Source organism: Equus asinus, chromosome 2, assembly GCF_041296235.1.
Source record: "Equus asinus isolate D_3611 breed Donkey chromosome 2, EquAss-T2T_v2, whole genome shotgun sequence".
Lineage (NCBI taxonomy): Eukaryota > Metazoa > Chordata > Mammalia > Perissodactyla > Equidae > Equus > Equus asinus.
The window spans coordinates 76649902-76670350 of NC_091791.1; the positions used below are offsets into that span (position 1 = coordinate 76649902).

Sequence of the window (20449 nt, forward strand, 5' to 3'; positions counted from 1 at the left end):
GATTACTATTATCCCTTTTTTTATTTTTATTTTTTATTTTATTTTTTATTTTTAAAGATTGGCACCTGAGCCAACATCTATTGCCGATCTTCTTTTCTTTTTTTTTTTCTTCTTCTCCCCAAGGCCCCCAGTACATAGTTGTACATTCTGGTTGTAGGTCCTTCTGGTTGTGCTATGTGGGTCCCCACCTCAGCGTGGCCTGATGAGAGGTGCCACGTCTTTGCCCAAGATCCAAACCGGTGAAACTCTGGGCTGCCGAAGGAGAGCATGCGAAGTGAACCACGCAGCCATGGGGCCGGCCCCGAATGTTGGAAATTTGATGGTAGGCCACAAATAAGGATTCCGTGAGCTTAGAAAAAGGACAGTGTGATCCTCCATTAAAAAATAAATAAATAAAATATATCCCACAGAATAGAAGACATTTCAGAAAGTGCTTTATACATAGTAATTAACCATAGCTGAATTATATGTTTTTATCAGAATGATTCCCAGAAGTGAAAGCATTTTTTAATTGACATTTCTGCTTTGTCAGCCTCTTTCTGCGTTGTAAATTCTTTCAAAGAAAGTAGACAGGGCACGGCTACAGCTGGGAGCATTTTATCCACGAGTCCCGAAACTAATGATTTCTGCATTTATTTGAACTACATAGTTTTCCACTCATTGAAACCTAATCAAATTTTGCAATTTATCTCTGTAATAGACTTTTATATGAGGCTACACCAAGAAAATTTAGATCTTTGAAGAATGGGAAAAAGTAGCATATGGAAAATGTGAACATTAACTTGGTTGAAACTTGGTCAAGCAGAACTATGGGATGGCCATCGGTGGTTGTCTGAGATAATGTAGGATAAAACAAACGGCTTGCAGTAGTAACCAACCTGGCCCAGCAGGCTTGGAACCCCACCTTGTGTATGAGTCCTCATTTATACTTAGCTGTATGCCCTTTGGAAAATGATTTGGGCTCTCTGGTCTTCAGTTTCCCCTTTTATGATTAAACACGTGTTCGACTGTTTGCTAGTTCATTCTGTTTTGCTTCAATAGGCTGGAAGGGATGCAGGTCAGACACCACATCTGCTCTTAACACCAAAAAGCATGGAGTTCAACCAGCACTTGGCACACAGGAGAAACTCAGTGAATGATGTGATATGCACCGTTGGCATTATTTGCTCAAAGTCTGCACCGCACTGGGTGGAGATGGTTGTTCCTGCTCCACATGGCGCTGCTGGGACTGGAGGATCACGATGGCTTCCCTCACACCTGATGCATCAGCTGGGCAGCTAGAATGGCTGGGGACTCACCAGGCCTGGCTCACCAGCAAAGTGTTCAGACTTCTTGGGCCGGCCCCATGGCCGAGTGGTTGGGTTCGCCCGCTCTGCTTCGACGGCCCAGAGTTTCTCCGGTTCAGATCCTGGGCACAAACATGGCACTGCTCATCAGGCCATGCTGAGGTGGCATCCCACATGCCACAACTACAAGAACCCACAACTAAAAATACACAACTATGTACCAGGGGGCTTTGGGGAGAAAAAGGAAAAATAAAATCTTTAGGAAAAAGAAAAATTTTTTAAATGTTTAGACTTCTTATAGGTCGACTGCTTCCAGGAAAGCCAGAGGGGGCATGACCAAACCTCTTCAGGCCTGGCTGGAAACAAGCGATTCTGCCACAGTCTGTGGTTAAAGCAGAAAGGAAACATGCTCCAGCCCTTGATGAGAGGCTCAGCAAGCACCTGCAGAGGGAAGGCTGGACAACAGACGTCTACACACACCACCTGCTCCATGGGTGACCCCAAGTTCCAGTATTGCCATATAATTTATGGTAATACCCTCACATTTCCCAAAAGCTTGGGAAATTAGGCCTTTTGGTATGCTATTATATTAGTTTCCTATTGCTTCTGCAACAAATTAGCACAGATTTAGTGGCAAAACAGATTTTATTATCTTACGGTTCTGGAGGTGGGAAGCCTGAAATCAGTTTTACTGCACCAAAATCAAGGTGTTGGCAGGGCTAGTTCCTTCTAGAAGTTCTAAGAGAGAAACCATCTCCTTGCCTTTTCCAGATTTTGGAAGCTGCCCACACTCCTTGGCACGTGGCCCCTTCCACCATCTTGAAAGCCAGCAAAGGCCACACCTTCTCGCATTGCATCTCTCTGACACTGACTCTTCCCCCTTCCTCTTCCACTTTTAAAGACTCTTGTGATTACTTTGGGCTCCCCTGGATAATGGAGGATGATGTCTCCATCTCAAAGCCAGCTGGCTAGCAACCTTAATTCCATCTGCTGCCTTAATGCCCCCTTGTGATGTAACATAACATAGTCACAGGTTCCAAGGATGAGGACCTGGACATCTTTGGGGCCATTATTCAGTCTACCACAGTTATCATTTCAGGTACTTTTTAAAAAAACTTTTTGATCACTTTGGATGTATTTTGGAAAAGAAATATATTTCCATAAATATGTAGCCTCTTTCCTCCATTCTAATCTGCTAAACTTGTTAGACATATACAAAATATTTTTTAAAAAAGGCTCTGGATGAGAGTCCAAGGGATTGTCTCTGCAGAATGTTCCTAAGCTTTAATCTAGGGGAGCAGAGTGAGAAAATGGGGCAATTAGGGAGTCAGGGTGAGGTTTGGAGCCCCCGGGTCCTTGTCATGGGAACAAGCTGACTCCTCCACCCAGTGTCTGTGTTTCACTCCAAGGACCAAAGCCAGACACCAATGCTCAAATGCTCGGATGCCAGTGCCAACTCTCCTGCTCTCAGGGCAGCAGCTTGTCCAGCAGGCACTTCCAGGAGAACGTGTGACTCAGTTACTTCAGAGGCTATAAACATGACAAATGAAGAACTGGAAGAGGGCATTTTCCTCATTCAGAGGCAGAACATAACTTCCTGAGGTTTCACTGATAACCTGTTTAATGGTTGTAATAGAAATCTAAATATCTGCTCCCATTGCTTTCCTATTACAAGGAAAGCAGAGAGAAGCCAAATATAACAATCCAAACTTGGTCATTTATTGAGGTCATTAAAGATAGAACTAAATTATTCTACTGAATAAAAAAATTAGGGAATGCAAAGTCACACAACGAGCTCATGTTGCAGACAAATCTACTGCACATCTAGTGGTGGAAACAAAATAGAAAAACTAAAGACAGTCTCTGACTTGAGATGGTTTGACTTACAATTCTTTGACTTTATGATGGTGCAAAAGCCATACGCATTCAGTAGAAATTGTACTTCAGATTTGAATCTTGATTTTTCCTGGGCCGGTGATATGTGGTACGATGCTCTCATGATACTGGGCACTGGCAGCAAGCTACAGCGCCAGTCAGCCATGTGACCCCAAAGGTGAACAACTGATAGCCTTACAACCATTCTATACCCACACAACCACTCCATTTTTCACTTTCAGTACAATATTCAATAAATTAAACCAAGTAGTCAACACTTTATTATAAAATATGCTTTGTGTTAGATGACTTTTCCCAACTGTAGGCTAATGTAGGTGTTCTGAGCACATTTAAGGTAGGCTGGGCTAAGCTATGATGTTCAGTAGGTTAGGAGTGTTAAATGCATTTTGGACTTAACGGTATTTTCAACTTACAATGGGTTTATTGGGACGTAACCCCATCATAAGTCAAAGAAGATCTGTATTTGAATGGTTTTTAAAAAAGGGAGAGAACGGCTAAGAAAAACCTTTGTGCATAATCCTGTCATCTTACCTGTATGCCCAAACCTGAGACTTGGTGCTCTGCCTCGTCTGGTTAGCATAGGTATATAACATGAGTGAGACTACTGACATTAGCATAAAAACCACACACTGAGTTGGCTTGATAACTGGGTCACATTCCACAGGAACTTGACTTTCCAATCCAGGGAGGCAAGGAGGCTTCCCAGAGAGACTGTTGGACCACCAGGGCACTTAGTCTACCAGTCATTAGGCTGGGAGTTCAGGACATCCTATGCAAACCTTATCATGCTCTGTAATGTGAGGCTCTGAGTCTTCATCTGACCTTCCACTTGGAGAGTTTCATGGGATCAATTGCTAAGCAGCCCACTAGACATCCCAGACCCCGGCAGAGCATGTGACTCTGAGATTCAGGTATATCTATCAGCAGACGTGTCCAGTGATCCCTTCTGTGGACCTCCTGCTGCCTCTGTCTTTGTTACCCTAGCCTGATGTGAGCTGTTCCACCACTAAGTCATCTGTACACACAATCCTCAACCATAGGTGGCCCTGAGTTCTAAAATTCACAAAAAATGTGCCTCAGTTTGTATTAATGTTAATGTCCTGCTCCAGGGTAGACCAAGCCAGTCTCAAATGATAAATCAGAAAGAGAAACTACAAGGCTGGGTAACAGAGTTATTATCCCTTCCAATGCCAAATGCAAACCAGATGTTCTCAACCCACCAACCTGCTCCCTCCATCCTTATCCTTTTCTCACAGTTCCCAGGCTAAGAAACAAGGCACAGCCCCATTTACAAGACATTCTCTATTGATAAAGATGGAGCTGATAATCAAAAATGTTGAAGTGGTCCTACTGTCATTAATTCAATCAAGTGATATGGGTACTATGTTAAGCAAGAACATTGGCTTAAGCATCAGAAGCTACAGAATTCTCATCCAAATCTACTTCTCTGAGCCCATTTCCTTCTCTATATAATTGAGATAAATGACTTTGGCTTTGATTGCTTCCTTCACAGTCATGTTATGGGGATCAGTGAGATCACAGAAATGAAAGTTTCTTGAAAAAGAAAAAGGATTATTATGAGCTTTATTGTAACACCTCTGTGTTACTTATATGTTAGCAGATCCAATAAAGAAAAAATCACACTGAAGAAGTCAGAAAATAATTTGCTTCACTGGATTTATACTTCTTGGTTGACCAGAGGGCCTGGAACCTAACCATTCATCAGGAAAACTTGCCGGGTGTCAGAAGCAAGTATGGATTCCAAGGAGACGTGTGTTCGTGATCTTGACACAAACTTCAAGAGATCCTTGAGATTGTAATCTAAGAGATTACAGTTATGTTGTAATGTGTTTTATTTCTTAACTCTAAGAAAAATATTTTTTTAATTGATTAGCTTGCCAGTTCCAGCCAAGGTGGAGTAGTCTCATTTCCTCCCTAGTTTTCCCTCTTAAAAATATAAAATACTGGATATAACACAAAAAGTCAAACATAAAAACTTAAACATAGAATTACCTATGACAGCAATTCCACTTCTTGGTATATACCCAAAAGAATTGAAAGCAAAGTCTTGAACAGATATTTGTACACCCATGTTCACAGCAGCACTATTTACAATAGCCAAAAGATGGAAGCAACCCAAGAGTCCATCAACAGATTAGTGGAAAAACAAAATGTGGTATATACACACAAAGGAATATTATTCAGCTTTAAGAGGGAAGGAAATTCTGACACATGCTACAGCATGGATGAACCTTGACACATTATGCCAAATGAAATAAGCCAATTACAAAAGGGCAACTATTTTATGAGTCCACTCGCATGAGGTCTGTCTAGAGCCATCAGATTCACAAAGACAAAAAGTAGAATGGTGGTTACCGAGGGTTTGGGGAGGGGAGAATAGGCTGTTATTATTTAATGGGGACAGAATTTCAGTTTGGGAAGATGAAAAGATCTAGATATGATGGTGGTGATGGTTGCACATCAATGCGACTATACTTAGTTCCGCAGGACTGTTCACTTAAAAATGGTAAATTTTATGTTAAGAATATTTTAACAAAAGAAAAAAGCAAACATAAGAAGACTCTGAAAAGTGGAAAGACTAAGGCAACTTCCTAGGGACCTTGAGACTTGAGGAACAACACAGCTGTGAGATCCCTGGGTTTTCTTTATGCTTCCATGTTATTCATGGAAGCATAAAGAGGAGAAGCATGCAACCTGGAACTACCAACAGGTGCAGACAAAAAGGCCCAAGAAAATCCTGAATTCTATAGGACTGGGAAAATGGTGATCAAAAACAGAACAGAAAGTCTTTGGACAATAATTGTTCTACTCTAGCCAAATATCAACAGAAAACTCCTTCGCTCCCCAACCCCCACCACAGTATCACCAGGGCTAACTGGGAAGCTGAACTTCTCCTCCAACTTATCAGCAATGAGGCAATGCTAGCACCATCCCATTTCCTATCCCTCATCCTGATATGAGTAGGGCTGAGTAGGGAGATGAACATCTATCTCAACCCAGACCTGTGTACTGCACATAACCAGGATGAGTGACTTCTAAAGAAAGCAGACAAAATTGGATCCAGAAACTCTCAACACAATAGCCAAAATGTCCAGGATACCATTAAAAAACTACACATTGTAACAAGAACCAGAAAAATCATATCATGAATAAGAACAGACAACAGATTCTAAGAACATGACTCAGATGTTGGAATTATCTGATAAGGATTTTAAAGTAGCAATTATAGTAATTCTTCAATGAGCAATTTTTAACTATCTTGAAACAAATAAAAAAACATAAAATCTCAGCAAAGAACTAGCAATTATAAAAAAGGAATAAACGAAAATTTTAGAACTGAAAAATATAATAACTGAAATCTTAAAAACTCAATGGATAGTCTCTACAGAAGAATGGAGGGGACAGAGGAAAGAATCAGTGGACTGCAAGATATAAAAATATAAACTACCCTATCTGGACAGCAGAGAGAAAATAGACTGGGAAAAAAATGAGAGGAGCCTCAGGGACCTGTAGGACATCAACAAAAAATATCTACCATTCATGTCATTAAAGACCCACAAGGAGATGAGGGAGTATGGAGCTGAAAAATATCCAAAGAAATAATGGCTGAAAATTACATGCTGAACAACATAAATCTATAAACTCAAGAAGCTGAGCAAACCTCAAACAGGATAAACTCAAATAAATTCATGCCAAAACACATCAAATTTCTGAAAATGAAAAAGAAAACATCTTAAAAGTGGAGAGGAATGATGCATTACCAATAGGGAATAATGACTCAAATGATAGCAGATTTCTTAACTGAAACGAAGGAGGCCAGAAAGAAGTGACATGACATTTTCAAGAACTGAAAGTTCAATCCCAAATTCTATACCAAGTGAAAATATCCTTCATCAATGAAAGGAAAATGGGGCTATTCTCAGATGAGGGAGACTCAAAGAATGTGTCACCGGAAGACATACTCTTAAAGCATGGCTGAAGTTCTCCAAACAGAAAAGAAATAACAGAAGGATAACAAAGAACAATAAAATGGTTAAAAGTGGGAATATATTTCTCCTATCCTTCTCTTCATGATGTTTTAAAATTATGTTTGATAATCATAGCAAAAACTATAATGTCATCTGATGTGTGTTCAATTTTTGTAGAAAAAATATTGACAATTAGATTTAAAAATTGAGAAGGATAAAGACACCCAAGTGGAAATAGGGTTTTTACACTTCAATCAAAGTGGCAAAATGATGATACCAGTAGATAATTATAAGTTCCTTACACATATTGTAATACCTAAAGCAACCACTAAAAAAAACTGTACAAACATATGTTCAAAAATACTGCAAATAAATCAAAATAAAATTCTAAATAATGTAGAAATTACTTCTAGGAAGTCAAGAAAAAGGAAATAGAGGAACAAGAAAGAGCAAGAATAAATAAAGACAAATAATAAAATGACACACTTAAGTCTTAACATATCAATAATCATTAAATGTAAATGGTCTAAATACAGCAATTAAAAGACAGAGATTGGCAGAGTGGTTAAGAAAACATAACCCAACTATATGTTATCTATAAAAAAACTCACCTAATATACTTAGGAGTGGCTATATTAACATCAGATAAGGTAGACTTCAGTGCATACAAAAATATCAGGGACAAACAGGGATGTAATATAATATAATGCTAAAAGTGATCAAGAAGATGTAGCACTCCTAAATGTGTATGTACCAAATAATAGAGCTTCAAAATACCTGAAGCAAAAACTCATAAAACTTGGAAAAGAAACACTTAAAATCCACAATTAGAGCCAGTGACTTCAACACCACTCCCTCAGGAATTGATCATACAACTAGACAGATACACACACAAAAAAAAAATCAGCAAGAATATAGAAAAACTTAATAACACTATCAACCAACAGAATTTAATAATGGCATAACTTGAAGATGTTGTGGATTCAGTTCCAGACCACCGCAATAAAGCAAATATTGCAATAAAGTGGGTCACATAAATTTTTTGGTTTCCCAGTGCATATAAAAGTTATCTTTACACTATAGTATCATCCATTAAGTGTGCAATGGCATTGTCTTTAAAAAAAACAGTGTACATACCTTAACTAAAAAATACTTTATTGCTAAAAAATGCTAACCATCATCTGAGCCTTCAATGAGTCATAATCTTTTTGCTGGTGGAGAGTCTTTTAAAAAATGCAACATCTGCAAAGTGCAATAAAATAAGTTATGCCTGTACACATTCACAGAGCACTCCACACAAAAACAGTAGAATACGCATTCTTCAAGATAACTCGTTTTCAAATGTTTTTTCCCAGTCTGTACCTTGTATTTTCGTCCTCTTAACATGTCATATTTGTGCAGTTGTGCAAATCTATATATGGGACAAAATTGTATTGAACTATACACATGCACACACATGAATGAATGCATGTAAAAAAAGTGATGAAAACTGAACACAGTCACTAGTCTAGTCTAGTATTGTACTATAGTCGTTGCTTAAGGCTGCCATAACAATGTACCACAAATTGGGTGACTTAAAACAACAGAAGGGGCCCACCCGGTGGCGCAGTGATTAAGAGCGCATGTTCCATTTCGCCCCGGGGTTCGCCGGTTCAGATCCCGGGTGCTGATATGGCACTGCTTGGCAAGCCATGCTGTGGTAGGCATCCCACATATAAAGTAGAGGAAGATGGGCATGGATGTTAGCTCAGGGTCAGTCGTCCTCAGCAAAAAGAGGAGGATTGGCAGTAGTTAGCTCAGGGCTGACCTTCCTCAAAAAAAAAAAAACCAAAAACCGAAATTTATTGTCTCACAGCTCTGGAGGCTTGAAGTCTGAAACTGGTGTGTCAGCAGGGCTGTGCTCCCTCTGACACCTGCAGGGGAGAATCCCTCCTTGCCTCTTCCCAGCTTCTGGTGGTTTGCTGGCAATCCTTGGCGTTCCTTGGCTTGAGCTGCATAACTCAAATCTCTGCCTTTGTTATCACCTGGAATCCGCCCTGTGTGTCTCTCTCTTTACATGGTCATCTTCTTGTAAGACACCAGGAGGAGCCCATCCTACTCCAATATGACTTCATCTGAAGTAATTACATCTGCAACAACCCTATTTCCGAAGAAGTTCATGTTCTGCGGTCCTGGGACATTAGGACTCCAACATGTAATTTGGAGGGGAGACATAATTCAACTCACAATGTGTAATGCCAATTATATGTAAATTCTGTTTTGGATATTGTACTACAGTTATATAAAATATCAGCATTGGGGGAAGCTAGGTGAAGGGACATGGGACTTTGTACCATTTTGCAATGATATTTTTTTCCTATGATTCTATAATTACATCAAAATAAAAATTCTTAAGAGACGTTTTGCTTGATAAACGGAGATCAAGTTGGAGGTCTGACTCCATTTTCCATCTTCACTGGCACATTTTGGGGCTTTACATTTCCAACTGTTTTTGACACGGAATGAATTTTCTCCTGTGTGTTTCCTGTGGTTTATCCTAAGTGTTTTCTGAATATATAGCATATTTTTAAATACGCTGCTCAGAAGCCTTGAGACCTTGGTGATTTCCTTCTCATTGCAATCCTTCCTAAGAATTTCACAAATAAATCACCAAGCCTCCTAAGCAATGATGGTCAACAATTTCTCAACCCTGCATATGGGAGAAAGCATTATAATTCTAAACAATGTTCCCTCCTCTCTAGTCTCGAGTTACTGTGGTCTGGGCCTGGGGAAATGGTGATGTTTTCTTGACCTTCTTTAGGGAAGGCTTGGGAGAGCATTCCTGATTTCAAGCAGCTGGGCTCTGTGGTTCCTGTAAGGTCCTGGAAATTATCTGATAGGAACTAGGAACATAGCTATGTGGAGTGGAGCCCACCAGAGAAGCACCATGGGACCCAAACTTTCTCCTTCCTTCTCGCTCATTCAAGTGCAAGGAGCCAGAGGGGTTGACCTTGGGGAAGATAAGCTATAGCCCAGAGCCTAGGGTTTGTCAACCATACCATGAACCTATTGCTCATTGTGTCTGAAGAATGGGAGCCCAGGATGCAGGCCAGTGAAGAAGTCAGGCAGTGGCAGAGAGAGGGAGGAAACCTGACAGCTGTGATAAAAACCTAACCAACATGGTGGAGGGAGATAGAAGTAGGGTTACTGCATTAGTTTTCTATTGCTGTGTAACAAATTCTCACTGACTTAGCAGCTTGAAACCACACGTGTTTATTATCTTACAGTTTCTGTAGGTCAGAAGTCTGGGCAGGGTCTCTCATAAGCTTTTGGCTGAGGAGCATTTCCTTCTGGAGTGCAGGGTCTACTTCCAAGTTCACATAGTTCTTGGCCAAATTCAGTTCCTTGCAACTGCAGGACTGTGGTCCCAGCTTTCTTGCCCACTGGACATCATCAGTTAGAGGCTGCTCTCTGCTCCTAGAGGTCACGCTCAGCTCCCCGCTCATGGCCCATCCACAGGCCCTCTCACATCGTGGCAGCTTACTTCCTCAAGACCAGCAGAAGGATCTCTCAGGTTTGGAATCTCTCTTCAGGAAGGGCCTAATCTCATTTAAGGGCTCAGGTGATCTCCCTGTTGGTTATTCAAAATCAACTGATTAGAGATCTTAATTTCATCTGCAAATTGACCTTCACCTCTGCAATCTAATCCATCATATTCATAGTCTTGCCCTCAATTAAGGGGAGGAGCTTATTTGGGATGTGTACACCAGGGGATAGAAATCTTTGGGGACTCTCAGAATTCTGCCCACTACAGGTGTGGGACGCTAAGAGCAGGGCCTGAGACGCTAGGTCCAACACTGGCTTAAGTCTAGGACAGGACAGCTGGCAAACTCTCCAACAGAAGGCAGAGAAGGAAATCAAGCAGAGCCCAATTTCAAATTACACCCATGTGGAAAGGGGCTGGGATAAACTAAAACTCAGACACTTTGCAGCACCGTAGGTCCTGAGACAGGTGGGTACTGATGGACACCAAGGGCTATTCAGGAGCCCAGGGTCCTGGCAGTAGCAGAGCATGGCTAGCTTCTGAGCCATGCCAGCATTTGACACATAGGTCACCCAAACCTACTCAGAAGGGAAGGCCAACAATTTCTCAACAGGGCATGTGGGAGAGGTTGCCATAATTCTCAAAAATGGCCACTTCTCTCTAGTGGGGCCTGGACATGGAGAAACAGTGGCATTTTCTGACCCAGGTTGGGAAAGACAGCTGCTGACATTCTCTACACCAGTCTGAATCAGCTCAGGCACAGGTTGGCCTGGGCCTACAGATGGTGGAAGATGGGGGCACTTTTCACAGACTCAGATCCTGGGAATTGGGAAAGCCAGCAGGATTAGAAACACGCTTTCCTAAAAAGGAGCTCTCTTGTTCTCACAGATTTTGAGGAGCCATCTCCCATAGTCCAAGTGGAGAATGGTGCAGTGGGCTGAGTTACACGCAGGTCTGATGTGCTGGGCCAGCGGCACAGAGATGCGGTAGTCCTCCTTACCCACGGAGGATACGTTCCAAGACACTCAGTGGATGCCTGAAACCGCAGATAATACTGAATCCTACATATACTGTTTTTTCCTATACATACATATTTGAGGTGCAACAGCAAAACTAGTATGAACTTCTTTTTCCTTCTTCACAATTTCACAAATAGAAGATTTGTTCTTACCGTAGATCTTAGCAACCTCAGTATACAATTTTTTTTCTTTCCTTATTAAGTCAGGAACGTTCACATTTTCACTTAAAGGAAGCACTTTATGGTTTCTCTTAGGCATACGTGAATTGCCAGCGTTACTAATCTTGCACTTTGGGGCCATTATTAAGTAAAAGGAGGGAACACAATCACTGCAATGCCGCCAACAGTCCATCTGATAACCAAGACAGCTCTTAAGTGACTAACAGGCGGCTAGCGTAAACAGTATGGCTCCGCTGGACAAAGGGATGATTCAAGACCTGAGCAGGATAGAGGGAGATTTCACCATGATTCTCAGAACAGCATGCAGATCTTAATTTTATATTTATAAAACAGAGACAATAACGCATGTATTAAAACAAAAATGCTTGTAAAAGCAGTCAGGAAACTGTAAACCATCACCCAGTGAAGGTCTGACTGTTACTATAACATTTTAACAAATGGGCAGCTTTGGTGAATAGAGATAGTTTTGCTTTACATGCAGACAAATTGCCCTGCTGTCTCATTGACCATATACGTGACTAAACTGAAAGCAGACTGACATATGGTTTTCTTTCACATCCCCATGCCGAAATATATAAGACTGGCAAGTACAATTTGCCGTCTCTAAGATTTAAGACGAGTAAGACAAAGGGAGATCCCAAGTCAATGAAATCCACGTTCAAGGCACAGTTGCCCTCAGCTCTGTGACCTGGTCCTCTGTGTGTCTCCTCTCCATGCCTGTGTCCTTGGAATTCCTCAGCCGAAGCAGAGGCCAGGAGGGAGGAGGCCATGAAGGATAAGCAACAGGAGCGGAATCCACCGGCCTGGAGCGGGGAAGGGACCTCACTGGAGCAGGATCTGCAGGTCCAGGTTCCAGGCCCAGCCCCTCGCACCCCTGTAGCTACTCTTCCATGTCCTCCAGGAGGAAATACCACCCCCAAGTTGCTGAGATGAGGCAGCCAGTGCAGGCCAGGGGCCACAGTGGGGCCTCCAAAGGTGATATACAGACATTGTCTCCAAAACACAAGGAATGTGAAAAGGGAAGCTAGCCACGTGCATTCAGTCTCATTCTGTTGAATGACTACTCACTGAGTGGCCACTAAATACATCAAAGTCACATGGGGTGGGGGAGGGCATTAGAGGAAATGGAGGGGAATTAAGTCGACACACGTATTGGTTTGCTGGGGCTGCCGTAACAAAATACCTCATACTGGGTGGCTTAAACAACAGAAATTTATTTTCTCACAATTTTAGAGGCTAGAAGTCTGAGATCAAGATGTTGGCCGATTTGGTGTCTTCTGATGCTCATTCTCCTTGGATTGTAGATGGCTGTCTTCTCCCTGTGTCCTCACTTGGTCCTCCCTCTGTGTGAGTCTGTGTGCTAATCTCCTCTTCTCATGAGGACACCAGGCATATCGGGTTAAGGCCCACCCTAATGACCTCATTTTACCTAAACTACCTCTTTAAAAGCCCCACCTCCAATACAGTCACATTCTGAGGTGCTAAGTGTTAGAACTACAACATATGAATTTGGGGGGGTGCACCATTCAGCCCCTAAGTCCACCCCAGCCTAAGAGTGCAGCACCGGTCAGTGCATCACCCCACAGATGCCCACACTCCTTCTCTGCTGACATCCAGTGCCCTTCCAAAAGTGACAGGAACCTACTGGGCAGTGGAATGTCTCCTCTCACTTGGAGAGCTGATGCTCCAAGGGTCTATCATTGTAACCATGGTAACATGTGCTTCAGAGAACTTTAGGGAACAATAAAAGGGAAGAAACCCTGGAGGTCAGTTTGTTAAAACACCCAGCATGACACTCCACTGGCCTGGTCACTCCTCGCAAACGAGGCTCTTGGGTGGGAAGTATGAGATGGAGCTGCCATTCAACCAACTGGCCAAGGGGCAAGACTGTGAGTTGGGCCTTGTGTCTGCTACCTCAGAGGGCCCTGCTTTGTCCTCACGTCCTGAGAATGGAACCCAGCAACAGATGCAGATGGCTTGCTCTTGTCGGCATTTGAAAGTCACTCTTAAATTCAAAGTAGTGACTTGTGCTGAGAATTTCCAATTCAAAGAGGACCAATAGAAAGGATGATTTGGCCCCCATTCATTGGGCACCTCACAAGTCATTCTACTCCTAGACAGAGAAACTCACAGGAGTGGGGAGACATTCACAGGGGAAGGCACAGTCGCCACACTGAGCCAGAGTTAGGTGATAGGACATAAGTGACTGAAGCCCAGGGCATCATAGGGACCTAATTATTAGGTCGCACAAACCAGGCAGCAGCCATAGCCTGTCCTCCTGTGGAAGAACCTGGGGCCAGATTAGAAATACTGGAGAGGCAAACACATCTGTGCCAAAAGGGGGCAAAGAGGCCATGTCCCTTCCTGGGCTTCCTAACGAGGATTCAGCACAGCAAGTCTGCAGAGCCACAGCCGCGCTGGCAGCACCCACTCTGTCCCTGGGGGCACACTCTATCTCCTGGCCATCTGGTCAGAGGAAGGCATCTGAGAAGTCACTGCCATCAGAGTGAATCCTGTCCTTGAGCACCTGCCATGAGAAGTAGTCACATGGTGAGAGGAACCCTCAAAAACAAAGCGTCCCTAGTTGTGGGACACAGCCAGGCCTTGCTGTGCTCAGACTCACCCCACTATCGGCCTGCAAGGGAATCTAAGCTTGAAGATAATGAAGTCCCCAAACCAGCCTGTGTTCTGTGAGTACCTGTGTACATGAACTTGCTAGGAAGAATCGGACCTGATCCCTGAACCAGCCTGAAAGAGAGGTAGAGTGGCATGCGGGTGAGCCCCAGTCAATGGCCCACCACAAAGAGAACCACTGGGTCTATGTCCTAGGCGTTTATCCCAGGGATTAGGCTGGACGCAGTCCATGTGAGGTTGCTGCTTCTGTATCAGATGCCCAAGCCTGGAGCCTGTGGGAAGGATGATGGACACGAAATGTAGGAAGCATGAGAAGAAGGATCCCTTTTTGGCAGCACCAGACCAATAAGGACCAACTGGAACTGCTTTGATCTCTAGTTGGAGAGACTGGAGCGGGAGGTGCAGCAGGACCCTGGAAGCTCCACTGGTGGCTGCCCCAGCAACAATGATCTGTACTGACCTCTAAGAGGGTAGGCTGCTCCTTAGCAGTGACTTTCCACATCTCATGTAAAGTGTGGTCCACACTCTCTTGGAACAATTCAGAGAATTGTTGAGACAACTGAGCACAGAATTCTGGGGAATAACATTTCAGCTTAGCTAAGGTGACACATATAAATCCACCCAACAGGTACCGTGACCCAACCTAAGAAGTGACTGTTTCTCCTAGGAGGACAGAATCTAGGAGCTCTGGGATGCAACTGTAGGGGATCCAAGTGCCCTTTTAAAACAGGGTCAGGAAGGTTCCACGAGGCAGTGACATCCAAGGTGGTTTTGGAAACAAGGTGGGATCCTGGACATGGGGCCTGAGATGCAGCTGGCCCAGGGACAGGGTCCTACAGAGAGTCACAGGCAGCAGCATAGAACAGGAGCGGACAGAAGCAGTCTCCGCCTGCAGAGCTCAGAGAGGATGGGGGCGCAGAGATGAGCCTTCTGCTTTCTCCCCCAGGGCAAATAGGCAGACATAAAAAATGCTTTATAGGCATGAAGTTTCCTATTCCCTTGTGTGAAATTAAAGTCTTTGGACTGGAATCGCAGTATCTTTTTTTAAGATCATGTTTCAGATGGTCCATTTTAGGTCTTGAACTCCCTGTGATACCTTACTTTATTTTTCCCCAATCTTTTACTACACTAAATAAATATTAAAACATACATGAGGCTCAGATCTCCTTTCATTATTCATCAAGTGTAGCTGGCTCAAAACGTGAGGGGATTATCTTTTGTCTGCAGCCCTAATAAGGTTGAACCTCCCTCTTTTCATATTCTCTTTCTCCAAACTTTTCCTTACCTCCCCCCTCCTTTTCACCAATACATCCTTAATTTTTCATTTTTTATTGCTTCTTACACCAAAAATCAAAAAGTATTATAATATTTTTAAAAACAAAAATAAAGGACATGTAACAAAAGAAAAGCAGCTGGCACATTACCATTTAACTAGGATCAAAAACTGTCTTCCAAACCTGTGTTCCCCTGGTCCCTTCCACATGCATCCTTAGTTGTACCTGGTGGGTTCAGCAAGGAGTATAATTTTCTACTTTATTCGCTTGATAATATCTCAGAGATTTTTTCTCTAAGATATTTGCCAAATTGGCTCCCCTGTTATCATTTACAACCAGGCTGCAGTTTTCAGGGAGTAAGCTAACGTCCATTTTGGTGAGGGAGAAGCCTTGGCTGGTGCTCCAGTGTTGGGAGCTGTGGGGGAAAGTGCTTTAGCCTGATGTGATCCTCAGAGAGCCACCCTTCTCTTCCTCATGGGCAGTGATAGCTAGATCCAGGAGAATTCCTTTGCCATTCAGACACTAGCCTCTTAACATGCCTGAAATGACTTGAGGAGTTTTCTATAAAGAGGTGTAAGGAAGGGAGAGTGGTGGCTAAGGTGCTACTGAGCATTTCCCTAACCACATCTCATCCCCGTATCCCCTCCCCGGAGTGGCTCACCAGGACTTGCAAGGTGAAGAGGTTTTTGTGTTCCTCACAAGGAAGACCTTGAAGGATCTGCATGCACAAAGGGAGGAAAGAAAACTAACATTTTCTTATTAAATTTTGCACCTAAAACCCAAATCTATAGTTTTATAAAGTGATCTTTTAAAATGCTGAACCTGGAACAAAAAAGACATGAGACATAGGAAACAAAAAGTAACATGGTAGATGGGTAAATCCAATATAGCAACAATATTAAATACGAATGGATTAAACAATCCAATCAAAGACAGAGATTGTCAGATTGGATTTAAAAAAGACAAGATTCAATTATATGCTTTCTGCAAGAGACCTACTTTAGATTCAAAGGTACAAAAGGGCTGAAAGTAACAGGATAGAAAAGACATATCATGCAAACAGCAAGTGTAAGAAAGCTGTAGTGACTATATTGATATCAGACAAAATAGACTTTAAAACAAAAAGTATTACTAGAAAAAATAGAAACATTTTATAATAAGAATCAGAAATATATACCACTATAAACATATATGCACTAAACAACAGAGCCCCAAATCATGTGATGCAAAACTGATAGAAACGAAGGGAGAAACAGACAACTCAACCATAATAGTTGGAGACTCCAGTACCCCACTTTCAATAACGGGGAGAACAACTAGGCAGAAGGCAATTGAGGACTTGAACACTGTAAAATGAAACCTTTTCAAGTGAAGGAAACCTTTTACAAGTTCTTAAGAGAGGAAAAACAACCTCCTAAGGGTGACATGGAGGAAGAGGGGGTGCTAGATGTGGGTTGGGAGATCTAACCTTGAGCCTTGCTGGGCTGTGCACTAACTAGGTGGCCTAGAGCTATTTACCAGAAGTCTCTGAGCCTTACTTTCCTCACACATTAAATGAGGTGAGAATGCACTGCTCATAGAGCTTTCACGTGGATTTCTAAAATGAAGTACATTAAGGAAATTAATTCCTAGGCTGTGCAGTGCAATCCAAATGCAAGACATGCTGATCCTAGGCCTGTTTGCCCTCAGAGCCATTCCAAACCCTTCCCCTCTCAGCATTATGGGGATAGAGCTTCAGGGAAGGAGGGGTCAACCCTTTCAGGCTGTGTTTCCTGGACTCCTCTGCCAGCTGGTTTCTGACAGGATTCACCCAGACAGACATATTAGTAGAGAGAGTGCAAGAAAGAGAGAAGCCAGGTTATTTCTCCATCACCATTTCCCCACACCTAGGTGGTATCTCTGGCAGTCTTCCCTGGGTCTCCAACTCCTTCCAGACAAACCAAGTTCTCAGCTTTCATAGGATGACCCTCACGCCTGGCCCCTTTTGGTCCCTCTCACCCAGTGGGGTTGCAGGACCCTCCAGTGTCTCTGTGCTCTGGGCTCACAGTCCTCCTGTCACCTGGGTAACCAGTTTCCTCTGCTATAAATACTTAGAGTGGCCTCTCTTTCTCTGGTTGCACCTTGGGTAATTAGAAAGATTTTGTTTCTGGGGCCCAGCCCAGTAGCATGGTGGTTAAGTTTGCATGCTCCACTTCAGATCCCGAGTGCAGACCTACACACCACTCATCAAGCCATGCTGTGGCAGCATCCCACATACCAAATGGAGGGAGATTGGTGCAGATGTTAGCTCAGGAACAATCTTGCTCACCAAAAAAGTGTTTGTTTCTAAACTATGGAAAGCGTGAAGATAGAGACCCTGTCTTTATTTCAACTGATATTTATTGGGTTTTTGTTATTTGTTAGACCTTGAGCCAGGAGACAGAGATGAAGCAGCCAGACAGGGGCCTGTGCTCCTGAATGCAGTCTTACTCCTCTTCACTCTGCCACAGAGCCTGGCACGGAGTGAGCGTCAATGTGTGTTTGTGCCTAGAGGGCTATTTAAACAGAGCTGGCACTTACTGCATGCTCTCTGTGCACAACTCCTTAGCCTGCTGTAAATACATTTTGTATTTGATCTATACAACCCCCTAGGAGAAACTGAGGCAGTTTGCATGGAAAACCAGGGGGTACGATGGGAACCCATCCTCTTTACCACCTTCCCCACTGCTGATTCAAACTTACCAGGGTACCAGCTGACCAGCAGTCTCCTTCCAATCTCCTGCAACAACCTACATGAAACAAAAGCAGAATGCAGATAGCTAAGTTTGGGGGGCTCTTATTGGGGATCGCTTTTGGATTCTGAATGTGCGACACCATATGCTGTTGAAGTTTGAGTTCCCCTGAGCGGCTGTTTAGATGCTCCTCAGCCCCCACGTGAAGGAGGTGCCCCCATGGGTTTTAACTACATGGCCGCACTGTTTATTCTTCTACTCTTCCTTTTACACTTCAAGTGATCTTTGGGCATAAAGCCGTGGGGACAAGTCACGGGACACTGAATGTGTCCAAGGTGACTAACATCTTGGGACATTTTAGAACATTTTTGTATTGTTTACATTAAAAGAATGTGTATTTTATTTCATAACACAGAACTGGCATTTGACATGTTGAGTCAAAGTAAGTCACCGGTGAAGTTCCTGAATTACAGCAGGCAAGTAATTAGTCCCTGGAGGCCTGTTGCTTCAACAGTTTTCATTTATCTCTTTTCAAAGAACAATGTGGGGTTTTTTTTCTTTAAATCTTAATACCCACTGAAACCCCGCGCCCTATGGCACCCTTCCCCACACACATGCCCAGCCCTTGTCCATCTCCAGATTCAGCCAAGACCATGCACTGACCTCAGCATGGGGCTCCAGCTTTGAAGGCTGCTCCTCAAGTCCTCATGGGTCAATTTTCCACAAGTCAACAAGTTGATTTTATTTACTGATAATATTCACTCTGTTTCACATTCTAGCTTATAGTTGTGTTGCTGCTGATTGTCCAAATACTTTATAGAGAGAGAAAAATGACATTTTTACCAGAATAGAGTGCAACGCAGAGGCCAGGCTCAGGGTCACAAGTGCAGCAGTACAACTTTCCTATTTATGTAAAAAGGAAACAAACATTTCCGGGTTTGGTTGTCAAGCTCAGGACACCACCGATGGGGACGGCGCTGCCTTGGTGATTCGCAGAGCAGGAGGCACTTTCATTTCCAATGTGAACAACAAGTTCTACTTTGTTAATACCTCTTGGGTTAAAATTACTGATAAATATGACAGAAACATTAAAACCTTAAGTGTGTAGTTGCCTTTTTAAGTCTCGAGGACATTTAAATGGAATAACGCAACCATTTGCTATTTTTTAAGATATGGGTTTATGAGGATGGGGAGGTTATTTTTCCATACAATAAACTTACCAATTCAGACAAATTGAGGACAAGGATAGTTTAAATCAACTTAAATTCTGCATTAAAAGTATTTTAAGTATTTTAAGTATTTCCAAGTTGACACACTAACTCAAACCAGGTTGGCAAAACGTATCCTTTGTTAAAACAAAGAGGTCTTTAGTGGTGATTTGTGGATAGCTTTGGGGTTCAGAACAGAGAGAAGTTACTCAGATTCTGAGCTGATTTCTGATAGAAGGAAACAGGGAAAGCTTCATGCTGAAGCTGACATTTTAAATAAGTGAGACACAGGAGCGGCAGGAAGGTCATTCCCGAGGAAGACATTGCCATTCGAAAAGACACAGAAGCAGGAACACAGGTAGATTTAGAGAAGGGTAGGATTTCCTACGTGGTGAGCATACAGAAGGAAGGGTAGAGATGAAATGAGAAGGAAATTGGGATCAAGCCATTTTTCTTAGGATCGCCTTGATTTTGTTAGGAGCACTTCATTAAAAGATCCACATAGAGAAAATAGCTAATGAATGCTATTTTGCCCTGTAGTCATTCCTAGAGCTCAGTTTCTTTTTCCCTTGGAAGTTATGGGACACTCGGGGTGCACATCTGGGACAACACAGGCAGAGGAAGTTATCTGGGATCCTGGATCAGGTATTGAACCCTACCCGCGGTTCTGGTGTGGGCCACTGAGTCGGAGATGCTAGGAATCGAAATATGCTCAGGGTGCAGCTGATGA

The 20449-nt window shown here is 42.9% G+C and overlaps 1 long non-coding RNA gene across 1 annotated transcript; it reads right to left on the reverse strand.

Annotated features, from left to right (window-relative positions):
• Positions 1-8094: 8094 nt before the first annotated feature.
• On the reverse strand, positions 8095-19432 carry LOC139041243 (uncharacterized). Its single transcript, XR_011496065.1, has 3 exons — positions 19175-19432; positions 18522-18568; positions 8095-10781 (listed from the first exon to the last, which is right to left on the reverse strand). It is a non-coding gene; the product is annotated as an uncharacterized lncRNA (long non-coding RNA).
• Positions 19433-20449: the final 1017 nt, after the last annotated feature.